The following is a 10,434-nucleotide window of genomic DNA, read 5'->3' as shown; positions in this document are numbered from 1 at the left end:
TTGAAACAAGGGACTAGAACTGTTGATTTCTAATCAAATGAATCTCCACCAAAGCTTTTGTGCCCTTGGGAATAACTTATAACCTTTGTCCCTGGGATCGGTAGGCTGTTTTCACGGCAACCCATAAGCTGAATTTTAGGGGCGGGTCTTACCTGGTCTAATCAGTACTTCCAATGTTGGATATTGACCCCGGCACCACACCCGCACAAGCATCGAACGCCACCAACGAGAGGCCCAGTCAACTGCCGCTATTGTGTCGTAAAGCCTCCACCGTCAGGCTGGCGGTGGCATTCCGCTGACTTTGAATTAATTTGAGCCAATTCTTTATTGCGTCAACCGCAATGTTGGACCTTTGCTTTTCTCATATGGTTAAGGATTCCGATTTTCCTGCTTAGGAATCAAGTGCAATTTCAAAATTAAACAAACAAGTGCGCACACAAATGATTTCCCTGAATTCCTTGTGCTCCCAGGGGGCTTGACGCCGAACGTCTTATGCTTGAACGCTGCAGACGAAAAGCCCAGTCAACTGCCACCGAAGTGTTGTAGCTCAGCCACCGCCTTGGCTGGCGGTGGCATTCCACTGACTTTGAACTAATTTGACCTAATTCTTTATTGCGTCAACCGCAATATTGGAGCTTTTTTTTTCTTGTGTGACTAGGGATTTCGTTTTTCCCGCTTAGAAATCAAGTGTCCCAAAAAGCACAAAAACGGCACCTTTTGCGCCACATCTTAAGTTGAGAATCTTCAAAGTATAAAACGGTACCAATGTAATAATTATGGTCCAAAACCCTTAACTGAATATTTACAAGGGACTCTTTCTGCATACTCCCCTTCACAGCACCTTTAGTAAGTCTTACTAGTCCGTTCGGAAGATTTACTATAAACTATAAGATTTACTGTAAATATGCAGGTAAGGGTTTTGGACCAACTTTCCCCCTACCTAGGCCTCTTCTCCGCAAATTATTGGATCGAGATTTTGAGATAGTAGTTTTGTTCAAAATAGTCTAAATGACAAATAACTCTGGTTCCAGTTTTGACCCCCCCCCCTCCAGCCCTTGGGGAATTTGTTGTAAATTTTGCTAGTTATCCATCATTATCTTATAAAGTTTTCATTTCATATTCATTTCATTTCATTTTCGGGCATAGTTGCATAAATATTAGAGGAGGCTCATGTGATCGGAAATTGAAAATTTCTTTAGGCCCCTTTATGATTCGAAAGGGATCAGAGAGTAACCAGAGCACCCTCACCCCGCCCCCCCCCCTCGTGTGCTCTTTCTCTGAAATATATCCGATTAAAACGAACAGAAATTGCAATAAATAACCGAGTCAAACTCGAAACAAGCAGAAATTAACATAATTTGGGCGCAAAACCCCTATGCCTTCCCAAGGCCAGAACAAAATTTTCACTTTACTGAAAAAGATACAAATGAATGTGCATTGTGAGTTTAATATACATATACTGATATTTAGCAATCAAAATGTCAAAATTATTTGATTTATTAAAGTTATAAAAGTAAACACAATTATATTTTTTTCAGTAAAGTGCAAATTTTGTTCTGGCCTCGGGAAGGCATAGGGGTTTGACCTTTGAATTATGTTGAACAAAATGGCTATCTCAAAATTATGATTGGATGACTTTGGGGGGAGGGAACCTTCAGGGGGGGCTAGTTGTTCTCCAATCTTTTTGGTCACTTATAAAGGACACTAGAAAATTTACTTTTCGTTCGATTGAGCTATCATACATCTTTCTGTGATGTTCTGGTCACCCCCTAGCCCTGCTAAAAAAAAGGGAGACATCACTGCTGTAACAAGAAAAAGTCATTTTCTTTGTTGTTAAAGAGGGAGACTTTAATTTCTCTCTATAAAGTTTTTGACCATGGCGATTCCAATGGTACACTTTTCATTTTGACCTGACCCCAATTTCGAGGGTTTTCGTTTTTTTTGAAAAACGAAAATTTCTGAAAATGAAATCAAATGAATATGAAATGAAAACTTTATAAGTTAACGATGGATAACTAGCAAAATTTACAGCAATTTCCCCAAAGGCTGGAGAGGGGGGGGGGGGTCAAAACTGGAACCAGAGTTATTTGTCATTTAGACTATTTTGAGCAAAACTACTCATCATAAATTTCTTCTCACAATAAACTTTTACTTTTAAGACCAACCAAAATAATAGTTACCATTCCTCAATCAGTGTCAGATGGCAATTTTTTTTCCACTAGGCAGATTTTTCCTAAACACAATTTTTGACTTTTGATTCTGACCTTTTTCAAGGGTTTATAGTAAATCTTCCGAACGGACTAGGGAGACTTACTAAGGGGGCTGTGAAGGGGAGTATGCAGAATAAGTCCCTTTTAAATATTCAGTTAAGGGTTTTGGACCATAATTATTACATTGGTAACGTTTTATACTTCGAAGATTCTCAACTTAAGATGTGCCGCGAAAGGTGCCATTTTTGTGCTTTTTGGGCCTTATGAATGGCAAAATTGATTAGAAGCAAGTGGATATGAGCAATAGCTTTCAAATCAGCCATTAAACGTCTCTCTAAGAAGTTCTGGCATCCCACTAGCCCCTAGCTTTTCCACTTGAGACATGGCATCAGTAGTGCCATTTTTAGTGCCATTTGGTAGTTTCACGTGGTGGAATTTCTGTATAAAACGTAGATATGAGAAATAGATTTAATGTGAGCTATTAAACATCTGTCTACGATGTTTTTCTAGCCTGCTAGCCTTACCTTTCGAGAGATGACACAGAAAATGCCATTTTTTTGCCATATGGCACTTGCAGATGGCGGAATTTATAAAAAGCACGTAGATGTGAGAAACAGCTCTCAACAGAGCCATTATGAATGTCTCTATGATGTTCTGGTAAATCGCTAGCCCTGGATAAAAAAAGAAAAAGGGAGACAGATCAGTCCTACCCATAAAAAAGTGATTTTTCTTGTTTTTCAAGGTTGGTGCCTTAATTTCCCCGAATAAGGTTTTTGACTATACTGACTCCAATTACTTTTAATTTTGATTTGAGACCATTTTCAAGGTGTTTCAGACTTTTTTTCGAAATGACCATTAATTTCTTGATTTCCGAATAAACTTTTATTTTTGATACGAACCGAAATGCTAGTCACCAATCCTGAATTAGTGGCAGATGGCAATTTTTTTAACTAGGCAGTTTTTTCTAAACAAGTTTTTTAACTTTTGGTTACTATGGGCCGTGGTTCACTCTTTACTAGGTTGCAGCTGCCCCTGCCACCATGATATTTAAATTTTTAGATCCTTTGTTCAAGATTTGGCAGTAGCCTATTTTCAAAGATTAGAGTCAAGCTAAAAATTTGCAATTGTAATTAGGTCTCTATTATAAACTATATGTACATTCCAAATAACTACCATTACATATGGGATAAATATTCAAACTAGTGAAATATTTATTAAATTTAGACAGATTTTGTAAAGAAAAAGTAATTTTCCAGGTGGTATAATAGATATAACTATTGAGATGGTGATTAGGGAGACCTGCATTTGTAGTTCCCTTCCCATTCATTTTTGTCGATGTCTGAAATAGATCCCTGTCATATAATTAGACTCCTCCTAGTCTGCTCCTAGCAATTACACCTGCAGTGGTCTTATGATAAATAATGAAACATATTAATTATCTTCGATGCTAAATTTAGAATTTAACAGTTACGAACTTGGGAATTTTCAGAGTCTATCGATTAAAGTAACGCTGCTATGTCATGGAATCAAAACTTCAGTATATATAAACATGAGCCTACGGCAAGGACTCAAGAAATATTGATTCTTAGCTTTACCAAGGTGTCTTAAAATAGAAAGGTCCTTAAATCCCAGGCTCTAACATGGAATTTAATCTGTTGTCTGTTCAGAAGACAATTGTCTATTCAATGGATGTGCTACAAGAACTAGTGCTGAAAAAAACTCACTTTGGGAGCAAAAGAAATTCATGCAAATTATTTGTGTGCGCACTTGTTTAATTTTGAAAACCAAACTGGATTTCTAAGCGGGGAAAACGAAATCCCTAACCACAAAAGAAAAAAAAAGCTCCAACATTGCGGTTGACGCAATAAAGAAGTGGGTCAAATTAGTTCAAAGTCAGTGGAATACCGCCGCCAGTCAAGGCGGTGACGGAGTTACAACACTACGGTGGCAGTTGACTGGGCTTTTCGTCGGCAGCGTTCAAGCACAAGACGTTCGCCGTCAAGCCCCCTGGGAGCACAATGAATTCATGGAAATCATTTGTGTGCGCACTTGTTGGTTTAATTTTGAAATTGCACTTGATTCCTAAGCAGAAAAATCAGAATCCTTAACCACATGAGAAAAGCATTGTGATTGACGCAGTAAAGAATTGGCTCATATTAATTCAAAGTCAGCGGTACGCCACCGCCAGCCTGACGGTGGAGGTTTTACGACACAATAGTGGCAGTTTACTGGGCCTCTCGTTGGTGGCGTTCGATGCACGTGTGGGTGTGGTACCGGAGTCAATATCCAACATTGGAAGTACTGATTAGACCAGGTAAGACCCGCCCCTAAAATTCAGCTTATGGGTTGCCGTGGAAACAGACTACCAATCCCAGGGACAAAGGTTTTAAGTTATTCCCAAGGGCACATAAGCTTTGGTGGAGAGTCATTTGATTAGAAATCAACAGTGCTAGTCTCTTGTTTCAAGAGCCAAAAATTATCAGAGGACAACAATTTTAATAGTTATCCATCGTTAACTTATAAAGTTTTCATTTCATATTCATTTTATTTCATTTTCAGGCATAGTCACATAAATTTTAGAGTAGGCTCATTTGGTCGGAAATTGAAAATTCCTTTAGGCCCGTTTATGATTCGAAAGCGATCAGAGGGGAACCAGAGCCCCCTCAACCCCCCCCCCCCCGCCCCCCTCGTGTGCTCTTTCTCTAAATATATCTGATTAAAATTTTGAAATAGCGATTTTGCTAAAAATAGTCAAAATTTCAAATAACTATAACGGGGTTAAAAATCTCCTTTAGCCCACAGGGCTAGGTTTTTAACTGTAGCAAGTTACTCATCGTTGACATATGCAGTTTTGTGGAAGAGGTGGCTGCATTAAATTTGGAAGGATCTCATTCAGTTGGAAATTGAAAGTTCATGTTCTTTCTATAAGCGACAAAAATGATCAAAGGGAAACTAGCCCCCAACTCCCTTTTCCCCAAAGATATTCAGTCAAAAATTTGATATAGCTATTTTGTTCCAAATAGTTCAAGGGCCAAATAACCATGCTTCAGGTGTTGAACCCCTCCCAGTTCCTGCAAAAAAAGGCTATGAGTTGTGTAAGGTGCTTATTGCTTCTTTCATTCTTTGTTTACTTTGTTGCTTGGAATTGTTGATTTACGGGCCACTTTGATTTCAGGGGCAAGGGCTGTCAGTTATGGAAGCTATTTTTACTTTTATGCTTTGTTCATTTTTTATTTTCGTTTATACCTTCTATACTTTTATATTGTTAGTTGGATACAAGTTTTAATATTTTGATGAAATTTTGATGTTTAAAAAAAAAAAAAAATTGAAATATGGAATTTTGAAAAACTTGAAACTTTGGCAATTAAAACCAAATAGGTATTAATAAAAAAAAACTTCGAAAAGAATTGCTTCAAAGAAAAGTAAAGACCATTTTAAATTTAAGATCAGCTGAAATAAAAATTCAAATCGAAACTGCAAGAAATTACTTTTAAAGAATAAATGGAACACAACTTAAACAGAATGAAATAAACAATCATAGCACACAAACCTAGGTAACATACCATATAAAATAATAATTACATCTCACAACGAATAAAGCTTAAATCGAATAGGCAAATCAAGCTTAAAATAAACAAAAATCACTAAAAACAAGAGTTTGGCTACTGACCCTTTCCCTAACAGTAAAAGACTGAAAAAGACTGCATGTCATTGGTGCTTTACTGAAAACTTTGAACAGTCTTTAAAGGAACTAATAAAATAAAACTGAATATTCGATAAATAATGTCATTAATTACTGAAAGCTCATCCGCTCAAGATTCTATTTTACTGGAATTTTTATTTTACTTTCAATGTTGTAATAACTACAAAACATCTTTAGAGTTGGGAAAATGGGAATAGCCAAACTCTTGTGTGCAGTGAAAACTACATGTCTTGAACAGTCTTGGAAAGAACTAATAAAATTAAGCTGAATGTTTGATATATGATGGTTTTAATTGCTGAAAACTCATCAGTTCAAGATTTTGTTTTACTGTAATTTCATTTTATTCACCATGTTGTAATAAGTAAAAAAAAATAAATTATTTTTGTAGTTCATTTTCAGTAAAAGGTTAATAACGCAGTAGGCTTTAGACTTTTAAATTTCGAGAGGGGGGCATTAGCCCCCCTCTCGAAATCGGTGGGACTGGTTGGTCGAAAGTCGGTGGGACTGGTCGAAAGTCGGTGGGACTGGTTTACATGGGAGGATCTTCCATGGAGGAATTTTTCATGAGAGAAGAGAAGTACTTCTAGTCCACATTGGGGTTCTGAGGTTTGGGGTTTTGCTAAAGCAACTAAGCTAAAAGTTGTTCATCTAAGATATTTTACGAGAATTTTAGGCTTGAAGGATTCATTTTGTTCAGCGGTACTGAAAGGAGATTTGTTGCTTTTCACTTTAAGGAGCAATGGATTCGCTAGAAATTCTTGGAGAAAACAATTAGACTACTTTGAGTTCGGCTTCTTAAGTCGGCTTATTTGGAGAGCTTGAAGGACGGTAGATGTGATTCGTGGCCAAATCAGGTCAAGAAAATACTTGACCTTTGTGGCCTTTCGGAGACATGGAATGAAGGAAAAGGCCCAATGGGGGAAAGTGTGTCCGTATGGAAGGAAGTCCCGCGAACCCTAAATGACCATGAAATCCAAGAGTGGCAAGCTCATAAAGACCAATCTATGTCTTTGAGGTTTCTATGTCTTTGCGGACATTTGGGGCATTAGCCACGTGCCTGTTTGTAGTGATTTTTAATCGTTTTCAACTTGATTTAAACATCCAATGCAATTTTATTTGTTTTAAGGTCTATTTATTATTTAAATGGTACATGTTGTATGTTTGTTTGCTATGATTTTTATTTAATTTCTGTTTCTTTTTGGGTTTTGTTTATTCATTAATAATAATTTTATGTCGTTTTGAAGTATTATACATTTTTATTTCTGCTGATCTCAAGTCTAATATGGCCTTTACTTTTCTTTGAAACACTTTTTTTGGAAGGTATTGTTTTTGATTAATTAGAGAAAAGGTATATATTTTGGGGGTCTGTAAGGGGCTTCAAAATGGTTTTTGAATGTTTAAAATGGTAAAAATGGTTTTACAATAAAATTTTATGATAAAAAGAAATTTTTCAAAAGAGGCTGAAATTTCTCAAAAAAGCATCACCGTAAAATAAAAAGTACACCATAATTGAAAACCCTGAAGAGGAAATGTACAGCCCCCTCCCTCTTGAGCAACAAAGAAAATTACTTTCTTGTGTGGATAGCACTGATACATCCCTTTTCGTTTTTCTGTGATTTTTTTTCTTGTTTCTAACAGGGCACTGCAACATTAAGGGATGCCTAAGGGATCAACTAAAAACAATTTTTTAAGTTTAACTAGTATTTAATCAATGTTAAACTACATCATAGTGTAAAATTTATTAGACAAGGTAACAAGTTATATTTCTGATGCCCCATTAAGGGATCCAAACGGACTTGCCTCAAAAACAATTCATAAAAAACAGTTCACAAAAAAATGCATTAAGTCATGTACTCACTTTCTACTTACCTAAATTTATATTAAAAAGTATATGTTACCCAAACTGTATATTATCCATTAGGTTTCCATGGTTGACTCTTTTTTTAAATAGATTTACTAGAAAATAAGTTAGATTTACAAGCAAATGATATTTTTACTAGCAAATAAGAAAACCTCGAGCAATAGGAAATTTTATTGACTATTTCAACTTCTTTGTGAAGTCATAAACTCAGTTTAGCTATAAATTAAATTTTAGAGATTTTCATTTTTGTAACACAAAGATTGTCTGAAGTCATCACGGTTTGGAACCAAGGTATGTCAATTAGAAAGGATATTTTCCCATTCCCCTCTCCATATAAACTTTGGTATAAATTTTTTTTTACATCTTCTATGAAAATTTTTTTTTTTCATTTTCATCAGACTAATCAGTATATACCAAGGTTCCATTTCTGAGGGGCCCCCGTACCAAACAGGTTTTTCTGTTAGGTAAACAGGTCATTACACTCGGTCATTACACTCTTTGCCGATAGGAACGGGTACAACTTGATTGGTGATTAGTATTTTAATAAAAGTAATATTTTTATTTAAAATTAACATTATTACGATACGTTTATTAAAAGATAATATTTTTTTTATTTTCACGTATATTATTGGAGAAAAAAAAAAATTATTATTGCAATTCAAAAATATTATATTATTTATTGACATAACCTCAGAAGAAGCTCCAAAAAAAGATTACATACTTTGGATTGTGAAATAACTGCTGGTTGTAGACTATGCCTTGAATGGGACATTATGTTTTCGAGATATTTTAAATCATTCAGAAAGTTTAAGCAGGCTGAGTAGCTATATTTTGCTTGAAAAGTGAATATTCTCCATATAAATAAAATCCGGTCAGCGATAGATGTTCAATTGAAACATGATGATGAGACCAAAATGCTTCAGTGAATATTATTATTATTGTAATTATGTTCAATAAAACTGTTTTTTCTAAATCAATGGTATTTTTTTTTTCTTTTTCTAAAATAGACAAGCGTATATTTTTTAGAGTACAGAAAGAGATTCTGATTAGTCTGAAGTTGGTTTTGAGAGTTTTAAGACTCTCAAAAATGGATAGACTCGAGAAATATCGAATCATGAGGAATTTAATTCTTATGGAAAAGCGTTTGGGTCTAGACGATGATTTTCTAGAGTTGTCTATTCAAAGGAAGATATTTTCTCGGGGAATGCTTGTAGATATAATGAAAACTGATTCTCCATCATTAGACTATTGTATGAAGCTTCTACATCGTGGTCCAAATGTATTTACACAATTTTTTTATATTTTTTTAAAGACGCATCAAATTTTTTGTTTTGTTTTTATTTTAAAATCTAGTTTTTAGATTTTTTTGACTTTTTTTTTTCATAATATTTTTTTTTTTATATTTTTTTTTTATACTATATTTATATCTCAGACAATTTTTTTTTTTTGTTGATAGCTAATTTTAAGTTTGGTCTTGTTATAGACAGAAATTGACAAAATTTTCCATAAATTCCCGTTATGTATGTATTCCCTAGGCCGTTGGTCATCACGTGAGAATTGCACAATGATTGAGGAATATGATGAAAAGTGTAGATTCTGCAACCCGTGTAAATTGCATATACGATATACGCTACAAATTACAGGTTGTAATTCCTGTCTTGGAGAGGTGTGCGACTCTCATCCTAGAGGCCAGCTATGCTCCAATTGTCATTATGATAAATGTAAGCAGTGGGAGAGTACATATCCCGGTCTGATTGAAAAGAGTCCTACCCGGAATTTTAGTTTATTGCTACGAGATTGGTATTGTCGTGGTTTTAGATTGTTCTGGGATGAGGAAGCTGGTCACCGATTCAACTGTTGGAACAACAAGAGAATATGGTTTCTTCGTCATTGTTGTGAAGACACTGGGTGTTATGATTATAAGCCAACTGATTTTTATTTGGCTGTGACGGAATATGATTCGACACTTGAGGACACTGTTTGTGAAATTGCTTCAAATAGGCAAATTAAAACATGTGAATTTTATAGAATGAATGCAACTAGTATAATTAACTATACAAAGATATATGAAAAGAGTGAAGTCACACTCGACTGTAGAAAATGTAACCCTGACATTGCACTACATCAGGATCAGTGCAGTGTGAATTCAGATAATCTACCCGCGCTCTTTGTTGTTAACAAATAACTAGTAGTGGATGAAATCTAAAGATTATAAAAGTTTTTTTATCATGTATATAATTTTTTTTTTTTATTAATAAACAATTTAACATACATCTTTGAAACATTTTATTATTAGGGCACTAAAATAAATATTAAATACAATTTTAAGTATATTATACACTAGAAAGTCGTTAAATTGAGGTAAGCCTACGTAGATGTTGAGAAACTGCTTGTAGGTGTAACCACGACATCTGAACATGAAAAAGAGTAGTGCATGAAAGCCACATGTCTTAGTCGTTAAATCCTGTACTCTTCGCTGATATTGAATAATGGTTTTCCCACTGCTTTCAATACAGATGCTGATCTATGGAGCGTAAAATTTATACGCTAGGCCAAAAGGATAAAAAAATTCAATATTCTTCGCTGTTTGAAAGATGCATAGCCAATGGCCAGTCTTCAAAGTCGATGGACTGCTATTAACAATGATTAGGGTATTGTTA

This window comes from Artemia sp. Qi Xiang Cuo, chromosome 12, assembly GCF_049724085.1.
Source record: "Artemia sp. Qi Xiang Cuo chromosome 12, ASM4972408v1, whole genome shotgun sequence".
Taxonomy (NCBI): Eukaryota; Metazoa; Arthropoda; class Branchiopoda; order Anostraca; family Artemiidae; genus Artemia; species Artemia sp. Qi Xiang Cuo.
This window is presented reverse-complemented; position numbering follows the sequence as displayed.